Here is a 12,163-nt window from a genome sequence, read left to right on the forward strand (position 1 = left end):
ACAAGCGTTTCATAAACATATCAAAAACAAAATGAAAAGAAAAGAATTACCAGATAAATACGGAAAAACTCGTACGATAAAAATACAGTAGTGACAGAAGAGACTATATAACACAGATAAATAAAAGAAAATTAAGAGATAACATGTAAAACATTATATCAATGTTGCATAAATATATAAAAAAAATAAGTAAATAAATAAAACTATCAGATTCATATGGAAAAAATCATACACTCATCTAGCAAACATACAACAGAGAAAAGAAAAACAGAAACAGGATAAACACAAGAAAACAAAAACAAATAACGAAAGCTTATAAATAACGAGTGCATAAATATATCAGAAGTAAAAAGAAATAAAAATAAAAATAAATAAATAGAAAAACACAAATTCGTACAATAAAAATACAACAGATAGAAGAGGAGAAAACAAATAAGATAAAAGTAAAAAAAACTGACGCAAACAAGTAACACACAGACAACCAAAAAACGTGACACTCAGAAAAATTCGGACACGCCTTCCTAGCAACCTGCCTGTGTCCATCTCAAGAAGCCTGCAGCTGCCACACACACACACACACACACACACACACACACACACACACACACACACACACGACCCACCTGAGCACGTGATGGAACACACAGCACGCCCAGGGCATTGGTACGTGACACTTCTAACACACACACACACACACACACACACACACACACACACACACACACACACACACACACACACACACACACACACCTTAAAAGTAACTACTAGACCTTAATTGGGAATACTCTTGCAGTCAACAGGTATTAAAGTCACCAACGTGTGTGTGTGTGTGTGTGTGTGTGTGTGTGTGTGTGTGTGTGTGTGTGTGTGTGTGTGTGTGTGTGTGTGTGTGTGTGTGTGTGTGTGTGTGTGTGTGTGTGTGTGTGTGTGTGTGTGTGTATGCATTTATTTGGCTGCATTTGAAAAGTAAAATAGAAAAATACCTGAGCTTTATTTCCCCTTACGTATATTGCCGCGTGAATTAAAGTCGAGGCGCGTGTTTTATTTATCATTCACCGGGTAAACATACACGTGGAAATTCGCTAGCGCCAATTCCTGCTGCCCTGTGTATTAAATATAGAGGTTTATAAAAACGAAGAGGGGCAGTTTATCAGCCTAATGGTGACTGCCCTTGAGTGTGTGTGTGTGTGTGTGTGTGTGTGTGTGTGTGTGTGTGTGTGTGTGTGTGTGTGTGTGTGTGTGTGTGTGTGTGTGTGTGTGTGTGTGTGTGTGTGTGTGTGTGTGTGTGTGTGTGTTTACTTAGACTTATTTTGTGTACACTGTTGATGCTTGTTTTATAATAATAACGTGGTCAATAAACAGGTATCTGTGTGTGTGTGTGTGTGTGTGTGTGTGTGTGTGTGTGTGTGTGTGCGTGCGTGCGTGCGTGCGTGCGTGCGTGCGTGCGTGCGTGCGTGCGTGCGTGCGTGCGTGCGTGCGTGCGTGCGTGCGTGCGTGCGTGCGTGCGTGCGTGCGTGTGTGTGTGTGTGTGTGTGTGTTTTAACCGCTATCTACGTATGCAATCTACATTATAATCGACATAACTTTTGTAGAAACTAACACTATAGCACCACATACAACAAAATACCCCGTCACAATCAAACAAAAAAAAACACGTACCATTATATATATATATATATATATATATATATATATATATATATATATATATATATATATATATATATATATATATATATATATATATATATATATATATATATATATATATATAAAGCCATTTACCCTTTAACTCCAATATACACAAGTCTCCCGCCTTCGCCTCAGAACAAATTGCCTCGGGAGTCATTTCCAAGATAGTTCGAGCGGCACTAAATCATGAAGCCCCACTGATACTTGACACGGTATCGCCTCTTTGGTCCTGCAGGACAAGTTTCCACCGCCGGACGTGGACAAATTGCCGTGCGTTAGCCAAACAACCAATCAAACCATTCGCTATAGTACTGCGATGCCCGCCAATAAATAACAAGAGTGTGTACCGTGGGAGGGAGAGTGCTGTATACTTTACTCTCCCCTTCAAACAGCCCTCACTTTAATCTCCTCCCCCCAACCTCCATTACCTTCCTATCCCTTCCCTCAGTTTAATCTTCCTTTCCTTGCCAATTTTCTTTTCTTCTCTCTTCTATCCTTCTTCCTTTACTTCTCTTCTTGTCCCCTCTTCTTACCTACATACTTGTTTATCCACCTACCTTTGCTTTCCTACCTTCACCTCTTTCTCTTCCTCCTTCATACCTTCTTTTTATCTCCCTGTCCTTATGTCCTTCTATTCTCCACTCTTGTCTTCTTTCCTCTACCTACTAATGTTTTTCTAATCCTTGCTATGATTTCCTTTCCTTTTCTCCTAACAGCGTTACATCTGTCTATCCTTATATCCTTTCCCTGTCCAAACTTATCCTCCCTAGCTTTACATACGTACGGGTACATACATATTCCCCTACCTTCGCCACCTGTACCTCACCCCTTATCATATACTAGTACTTCCTCACGCTCTCTCACTACTTCTCTCCTGTTTTCGTACTCAATACAGTAACCCACACCCAAAGCCAGAGACTAGTCCAGGGGTGCCACTGATCCCTCCCTTCTTCTCATAAACTGTAATTTGCTTAAAGAACTCATAGCCAAACAGGGTCCCCAGCACCACAGCCCTGCCCCACACGCTATCCCCCTCTGCGCACCGACCTACTTCGCTTCGCTTCGCCCCGCCTCACCTCGTCCCGTCCCGTTCAGCTCCATTACCATACCTATGAGTATATAGTATACAGTGCATTCTTACCTTCCTGTCCCCTTACTCTTCGTTACATTCCGGTCTGATTCTTCCTGCCCTGTCGCGTTCTTGCTTCAGCGTTCAGTGTTTCAAACCCAGTATGTATATCTTGAGGTGCGCTGAAGGAGGAGGTGCTTGTTCTGAAGGAATGAATAAATAAATGAAAGAAGTTAAATTAAGGAAAGAAAAGAGAGTGATAATGAGAATGAGAGTAAAAAGGAAAGGGAATTTAAAGAAAAAGGGAAGGGAAGGGAAGGGAAGGGAAGGGGAGGAGAGGGAAGGGAATAAGGGGAAGGGAAGGGAAGGGAAGGGAAGGGAACGGAAGGGAAAGTAAAGAAAAAGGAAACGAAAGGGAAGAAAAACAGTAAGAGAAAAGAAACGAAAGTAAAAAGGAAAAAAATGAGAAAAAGAATGAGAAAGAAAAGAAAGGGAAGAACAGAAAAATATTGGAGGAGAAAGGAGTGGAGAGGAAAGGAAAGAAAATGGAGGAAAGCAGTGACTGATGGACGCAGAGAGAGAATAAAGGGAGGAAGGGCGCGAAGGGAAGGAAGGAGGGAAGTGCTGATGGGTGAGAGTGGAATTTATATTGAGAAGAGAGGAGAGAAACGGGAGGAAAGAGTGAGTAAACGGTGCCGAGGGCGTGGAGATATTGGAGAGAGAGAGAGAGAGAGAGAGAGAGAGAGAGAGAGAGAGAGAGAGAGAGAGAGAGAGAGAGAGAGAGAGAGAGAGAGAGAGAGAGAGAGAGAGAGAGAGAGAGAGACTACATAAAAAGCATAGTGACAATATGATAAAAAAGAAACAACAACAAAGGAGACATGAAAGGCAAACTCTGAAATCCAAACAAAAAAGAAAAAACTAGGACGCAAAAATTTAAAAAAAAGTAATAGACGACAACATGGAAAGACAGAAAGAAAGGAAGGAAGGAAGGAAGGAAGGAAGGAAAATACCAAGAATTGACAAAGGACAATAGATCATAAACTTGAGTCACGCAGCAGACTTTACTTGACCATGACATGAACATACGACACTTCAACGACAGCAACAACAACAACAACAACAACAACAACAACAACAACAACAACAATCACTCACACTACAACACTACAAGTCACCTTCACGCTAACATCACTTCACACATTTGCTTATCACCTCAAACGAAACAACGACACACACACACACACACACACACACACACACACACACACACACACACACACACACACACACACACACACGAACGAGTGATGGATGGCTCAATGCGCACATAAATAAATGTTTGTCAGGTTCGGCATCACAAATGTCGCTCGTCTTACGTGACCTTTCCGATCCACGCCCCACGCCGTGCCGCCTGCCTGATGCATGACGCGTGGGAAGACACCTAATGGGAGTGATGGGAGTAATGGTGACAAAGGAGAGCAAGGACGAGGAGAAGAGAGGACAAGGAGGAACTGAAAGGAAGAATAAACTGAATTAGAGCCGTTAGTCCTTGCGAGGCTGTTTGTGATGATGATGAGGATGATGGGGAGGAATCGGGGAGAAGGATGTGGAAGAGGAGGAGGAGGAGATCGACAATGATAAAAGACAAGAACAGCAGCACCAACAACAGCAACAACAAAAACAAAACCAATTAATAATAATTGCAGCAAAACATAAAACGTATAAGATATATGAATATTCCTATTGAAGTTATGAAATACACACACACACACACACACACACACACACACACACACACACACACACACACACACACACACACACACACACACACACACACACACACACACTCACACAACTTGAGCAACATCAATCACTCATGCAAATGACAACAAATGAAAACATTATGAAGCATGCGAAGATGGAAAAAAAATGATGAAAGGAAACACGTCAGAAAGGAGGGTTGGAGGGAGAGGGAGAGAGAGAGAGAGAGAGAGAGAGAGAGAGAGAGAGAGAGAGAGAGAGAGAGAGAGAGAGAGAGAGAGAGAGAGAGAGAGAGAGAGAGAGAGACAGGCAAGCAGGCAGAGAAAGAAAGGGAAGGCAGATTAGAAAGAAGGTGGGACGGATGATAACAATAAAAAAGAAAACAAGCAAATAAGAAAACAAGGGAACAAACAAACAAACATGAAAGAAATAATTGATTAATTAATTAAAGGAGAAAAAACAATGAAAGAACGAATTAGTAAACGATAGAGGAATTTAAGAAAGGAAGAAAAGAAATCAAGACATGGAATGAAGGAAGGAAGGAAGAAAAGGAAGGAAAGCAAGCAAGATACCATTATAGTGGAGAATGAACAAGAAAATGTGCAAAACTAAATTCTAGTCTGGAAAGAGAGAGAACACATAAGTACACCTCGGTTGCTGTCTTACACACACACACACACACACACACACAGCAGCAGCAGCAGCAGCAGCAGCAGCAGCAGCAGCAACAACCACCACCACCAATTCTCACCGTCAAACACTCACATCCCTCTCCATCCACACCCCCACACCCCCTCTACCCAAAACCCTCCACGAACCTAATCGCCTTAACATCGAATTCGAAACCCCACGATAAAAATTCAAAAGAAAAGAAGAAAAAACACAAACACACACACAAACACACATACAAAAAACACAACACCCACAATATCCCGCTTTATCACACATTTCCTCAAACATCGCGGTGAAACATGCAAGCGCCAGTCAGTCAGCCAAACACACACACACACACACACACACACACACACACACACACACACACACACACACACACACACACACACACACACGGGAATCACACTATCATCGCCTGAAGCAATAGAACACAAACAGCACATCAACAGCACTTCAAAAACGCTTTTTCTTCTTTTACTTTACTTTTTTCTACCGAGTTTTTATATTAAACACGCAAGGAACCTCCCTCTTAGCTCTCCTCCCCCCTCCTTCCACTCCTCTATCTCCTCCTCCTCCGTGACCACTACTTGTTTATGAGGACATCGCGGGGCGTAATCCCTAGAAGCCAGGCGGGTGTGGAGGCGTGGGGAGATACATATACTCGCACACATGCATACACGCGGCGGTGGTCGAAGTGAGGCGAGGCGGGTGAGGGAGGAAGTGGGTGGAGCTGGAGGGCCAATGCATGTTCTCTTATTTAGCGAGACAGCGGCGCGACGTATCATTTGCAGGGTAGGTAATGTAGGTTATGTGCTATTCTGGTATGGATTTTGTCTTACAGCTCTTTGTGTGTGTGTGTGTGTGTGTGTGTGTGTGTGTGTGTGTGTGTGTGTGTGTGTGTGTGTGTGTGTGTGTGTGTGTGTGTGTGTGTGTGTGTGTGTGTGAGTGTATGGGGTGCGTAGCTGGGTATGTGGTGTTACGATCCACTCAACACCGCGAAACACCAACTACATCCAGATTTTTTCCACTTTTTTTTCATTATTACCATCGTGAGACCTGGCATTCTTCCATCATTTCATCCCCTGCCGTTCCTTCCACGGTAACAGTGACCTCTCCCTCCTCCACGCACTAACTAATGTAACCAGTCCACCACCAACGCAACGCCCACCTACCTGCTGCCCACTCAAGACCACTCCTCCACATCGCCCCCCCTCATCCACCCCTCCGTTCACCCAACCCTCCATTCTCCTCCACCCAATCTACTGTGACACGCTCTTGTTACTTCAAAACCTCCATTCACCTTCCTCCTCCTTAGCACTTTTTTGTGACACCCTTCAGTCTAAGTTCTTCCCGGGCCCCTGAGGTTTTATGGGGTCCCTGCGTGCTGTCGTCCCTTCCTGGTCACCTGCACCGCCTGTCATCAACGCACAAAGAAACCTTCCTGGGAAATTACATGCAAGTTTCAGGGTTGGGTGTTAATGTCATTCCTGGATTGGGAATATTCATTTTCATTTGTCCACAAATTAAACTATCATCAGTTTTGTTTTTTTTCGTTATTCTTTTTTTTTTTTAGGGGTGTGGGGTTATTGTTAAGTTCCTGTCTACATATCTATCTATCTGCTTTTTAAACTTTATCCTCTCATTTATCTATCTTTGTTTATCTGTCTATCTGTCTGTCTGTGTCTGCCGATATTTCTCTAACATGTAATTTCATATGCATTTTCATTATTAAATTATTCACAAATTATTCATTCATCTACTTATATATCTATCTTTCTATCTACCTACCTACCTATCTACCTCTGCATATGTTTGCCTGCCTATCTATGTATCTACTTATCCACCTATACACTAATCCACCTGATCCACTAATTTTCCTTCATTTCCTAATTCCTCACTCACCTAATCTTCATATTCCCTCCCCTTCAACTCAGACAATCCTATTCCCAGCCTCTCGTCTCTGACTTGCTATTGCTTCCCCCCTGTCGCTTTCCCCCTGTCTCATCTTTCTATCCTCTGCCACCCGCCACCAATCCCCCTTCCCAGTATGTCGACTCAAGGGAGGGCGCCAGGTTGCAACATTCACCTGGTCGACATGTCACCCGCGTCTGCCACGAGGCCGCCAAAGATTCTCTAATGCTGGGAAGGAATATACAAGTAGGGACGATACCAAGAGAGCGACGACGACGATAGCAACTGCTGGAAAATCTGAGGGAAAAGGAAGAGAGAGAGAGAGAGAGAGAGAGAGAGAGAGAGAGAGAGAGAGAGAGAGAGAGAGAGAGAGAGAGAGAGAGAGAGAGAGAGAGAGAGAGAGAGAGAGAGAGAGAGAGACTGTGATATTGGTGATGTTGGGGAATGATATGCAGGTGAAGGACAAGCCAAAGAAGAAAATAAAGAAGAAAAGAAGAAGAAAAGAAGAAAAGAAGAAGAAGAAGAAGAAGAAGAAGAAGAAGAAGAAGAAGAGACGACGAAGAACAAGAACAACAACAACAACATGATGATGATGATGATGATGATGAAAAAATATAGAAAAAAAGACGAAAGGTGAAGGTTGAGAAGAATGAACGAAAAACTTAATAAAATCGAGGAAACAGGAAGAGGGCAGTCACATCGCGTGGCGGACTGGCGCAATTAGGGAAAATTGACTAAATTAGAAGGAAAACAGCGGAAAAGATGCAGGACGCGAAGACTGACTGACATGTAATAGTGAAATTGGTGTGTTTGGCCAGAAATCTAAAACCCTTGCAGCCCCAACACGGAATTGGCGCTCCGGGCTAAACTTTACGTCAACATCCTTATATTTTAGCATTTAGGAAGCACCGTATAATCCCGAGATCGTAAATTTTGAAGCAGAAATATGAAACCCTTTGCAACGAGCACTGGATTAAAGCTTAACACTAATCTTTACATGAACACTCTTGTACTTTATTTTTTTAACACTGTAATAAGGAAAAATATCATTGAAATCGTGCGGATGAATATGAGTTAGAAGAAAATAAGTACTTTTCTTTGGTCTGTGGAAATGAAACTCAGTCTGGAGGTGAAAAAGAACCTAAACTAAGAGAACATTGGAAAGATTAGACAAAGCTTCGAAAGGATTAAGATAAAAAAAATGAAAGCTACAACTACTGAGCATCAAAGACTGGCACTTATGAGAAACGCAACAATAGCTATTAAAAATTGTTGTTACATCAGTGAGAGAGAGAGAGAGAGAGAGAGAGAGAGAGAGAGAGAGAGAGAGAGAGAGAGAGAGAGAGAGAGAGAGAGAGAGAGAGAGAGAGAGAGAGAGAGAGAGAGAGACGGGAAGAAAGGAAATCACATCTATTATATAATTGTCACTTCTATTATCATCATTATTATTATTATTATTATTATATCATTATTATTATTATTATTATCATCACTAATTCAAACCAAGCAGGTGGCGCTACAAGATAGAAACAAAGAAAAAAATATAGATAACCGGAGCATCTTTTTCCAGAACAAAAGACACATGAAAGACACATGTACGTTACTGTCAATATTTACTCCAATCTTTACCACAATCCACTAAACCTTACCCTGCACAAAACACGCAATCCATCTCATACAACTAAACCAAACCACTGCAACCATTCCATAGACACTCAGTCGTACATAAAATTTTACACAATACGAACCCAGCGAAGACTAAACACTATCCCCACTCCATCCACGTAAAGAAATAACGAAGCATATACAGTCAGCAACACCACCACCACCACCACCACCACCACTAGCAGCGCCAGGCACAACACTCCCCCCTCCCTCAGGACCGCGCCGCCGACACACAGTCCAAAGCCATTTCAGCGACAGGGGGTAAAGTGGCCCTGGGGACTCACTTTGAAGAGTCTTACTTAGGGAGATGCTTAAGAGGAGTCACTCAAGGGGGAGATAAAGCTTCGAGCGCCTCGAGAGTTATAGGTCATGGGTTCTCCTCCTCCTTCTCCTCCTCCTTCTACTCCTCCTCCTCCTCCTCCTCCTCGTCCTCCTCCTCCTCCTCCTCCTCCTCCCTCTTTCCACCGTCGTGTGGGATGGACGGAGGGGGGACGAAGGGAGGACGGACAGTTGGTTTAAGAAAAGTAACCAGACGTTTCTCAGGGAGTCGTCTCGTCGTGAGCAAGAATAAAGAACGTCTCATAATGCTGCAAACTTTCTCTCCTCGAGGATCAGGACGGACTGAGGTACGGAGCGAGGAGGAGGAGGAGGAGGAGGAGGAGGAGGAGGAGGAGGAGGAGGAGGAGGAGGAGGAGGAGGAGGAGGAGGAGGAATACAAAGGAAAGCCAAACAGCAACAGACCTTTTGGTTCTTGCAAGGCTGTTTGGTAACTACTAACTAGCTACAGGGAAGAGAGACAGGACAACATAGCAGAAGGCTCTTCCCCACCCACCACTCCCCCCAGCTTGCGCCGGCATGGAAATAGTTGGGAAAAAGTACCATGCAGTATGGAAAAACTGACATAGAATTTTCATAGGAAAGGTTGAAAAGAAATTTTACTGTTTACCCTACGGTGAACTCTATACGCCTATTTGAAAGTTAATACAATTTATAATAAAACTGGTGTCTGTAAAATAAGAGTTCATTAGTGAATTTAGGAGGAGAAGGAATACAAATACAAAGGAATAGAAAGGAAAGAACAGACAGCAACAGCCCTACTGGGCCTCATGAGGCTGACTGTGTGTCTATTCTACCACTACCACTACAGATTCTAAGAGTTAGAGGATGGAGGACACTAGGGGTCAAGGAAGGAAAAACAGGAGAGCATAGGGAGAAGGAAAAGCTAAGATGTGATAGGAAAGGATGAAAGAAATTATACTATTCACTACAGTAACTAAAAAAGAAAAAAAAATTATGTAGGCGCAAAGTATGTTATATGAGGGGTTGCTGCGAGGTGATTGTCCAACCTTTGTTTAAAAGTTTCTATTGTATTACTATCGACAATATGTGCTGGGAGAGAGTTCCAGACATTTACAATTCTATTGAAGAAATAATACTTAGCCTCGTCTGATCTGAAACGCTTACCTATAATCTTGTAACCATTATTTCTAGTGGTGTTGGAACTGTCAATGATGAGATAGTTGTTTACATTTACGTCATCAAAGCCCCGACACATCTTAAACAGTTCAATTAAGTCTCCTCGCATTCGCCGTTTCTCTAAACTGAATAAGTAGAGTTCCCTCAAGCGCTCCTCATAAGGCTTGTTCCGCAATCGTGGGATCAACTTGGTAACTCTTCTTTGGACTCTCTCCAGCTTGTCTATATCTTTCCTGTAATGGGGTGACCAGAACTGGACGCAGTACTCAAGTAGAGGTCGGACAAGTGTATTAAACAATGTGAGAATTACCCCTTCAGATTTGAATTCGAAAGTCCTACCGATAAACCCAACCAATTTATTTGAGGTCTGAGGTAATTATAACGCCCAAGTCCTTTTCCTCATTAACTTTGAGAAGCTCGGTACCGTTCATTAAGTAATCAGTGTGATCATTATTACTACCAATGTGCAACACTTTACATTTATCTACATTGAAGCTCATCTGCCACTTGTCTGACCAAGTGGCTAAGTGGTCGAGATCAGATTGTAATTTTCTTTTATCCTCTGACGTGACTACTTTATTCATTATTTTTGTATCAGCGAACTTAGATACTTTACAGGTGAGGCCATCATCGATATAATTAACGTAAATAAGGAAAAGAACAGGGCCGAGCACAAATCCCTGTGGAGGAGGAGGAGGAGGAGGAGGAGGAGGAGGAGGAGGAGGAGGAGGAGGAGGAGGCCCAAAGAACGAAAGGATGCTCTTGTGATTCATAGAAGAAAAAAAAAGAAAAAGAATAAAATGCAGACCTAAAAAATGACCGAACAACAAAATGTTCAAGAGGTGAATAAGAAGACAAAAAAGGTGAGGCTGTTTGATGCTACAAAGTAAAAACATCCAAGCTGCTACAAAGGTCAGGCAAAACAAGCAACATTTTACTAAGTGGAGGAAAATAAAGAGAGAGAAGGAACAACGAACTTCAAATCTGAATAAAACTGAAAGCTTGACACAAACGACACGAATAACTCCACGCACGGCGGCACATAAAAGTAAACGTCACCAGAAGAACAATACACACTTAAAACTGAATAACAAAACAAAATAAAGCAAAAACTATACGATTTCGAACTGCAACATGAAAACAACTATTTCCTTTCATTAAAACACACACACACACACACACACACACACACGAAACGTACAAACTTTTACCACTAACAATCTGAAAAAAAAAAAAATGCTAACACTCATTTCTCCTTCCTGTTTCCCTCTTTCCCAATATCTCCTACTATGACTTTTACCTTCATCCCAACTTCTTTTAGTCCTTCTCTACAGTCCTTTACTCTTCAACACTAAAAAAAAGAAAAAATACACACAAAAAAAAGTAATCCTCGTCTCATTTCCCCTTCCTATTTCTTTCCTTCCCTATACCTCCAAATATGAGATCCTAGTGACCTTATCCTCAACCCAACTTCTTTCACTCCCTCTCCCACCAGTCCCTTACTCTTAAACACTTTCCACAACCGTAATCCCAAGTTCCTGCATCGCTCCCTACCATCTTTGCCTTCATCTCTCTCTCTCTCTCTCTCTCTCTCTCTCTCTCTCTCTCTCTGAGGTGGCAGCAACGAGGGTGTTTATAGTGTTAAACCCAACTTTTGTTACTCCACCGCGCCCTACACTGTTGACGTCGAGAAAGTAACAAAGTTGAAGGACGGCAAAAAGTGACGGACGGAGGAAAGAAGTAGCAGTTGCCTCGTTTTCTTTTCCGTTCTCTTCTCATCCTTTTTTTTTTTTTTTCATCAAGTGTGTTCTCTTCCCCCCCCCCATACCCCTACCCAGCCCTGGACCGTGCTGAAGGACATGGTTAACGTCCCCACGCGCCCTCCTCCTTCCGCCAATTTACAGCGTG

The 12,163-nt window shown here is 42.6% G+C and overlaps 1 long non-coding RNA gene across 1 annotated transcript in view; it reads right to left on the reverse strand.

The window, feature by feature from the left end:
* LOC135101114 (uncharacterized) overlaps positions 1 to 12,163 on the reverse strand; it is a 42,896-nt gene that overhangs the window by 2,896 nt on the left and 27,837 nt on the right. Inside the window, exon 2 of the long non-coding RNA XR_010269035.1 lies at positions 2,837 to 2,967. This is a non-coding gene — a long non-coding RNA (uncharacterized LOC135101114). The remainder of the gene's footprint in view (positions 1 to 2,836; positions 2,968 to 12,163) is intronic.

Source organism: Scylla paramamosain, chromosome 6 (assembly GCF_035594125.1).
Source record: "Scylla paramamosain isolate STU-SP2022 chromosome 6, ASM3559412v1, whole genome shotgun sequence".
Lineage (NCBI taxonomy): Eukaryota > Metazoa > Arthropoda > Malacostraca > Decapoda > Portunidae > Scylla > Scylla paramamosain.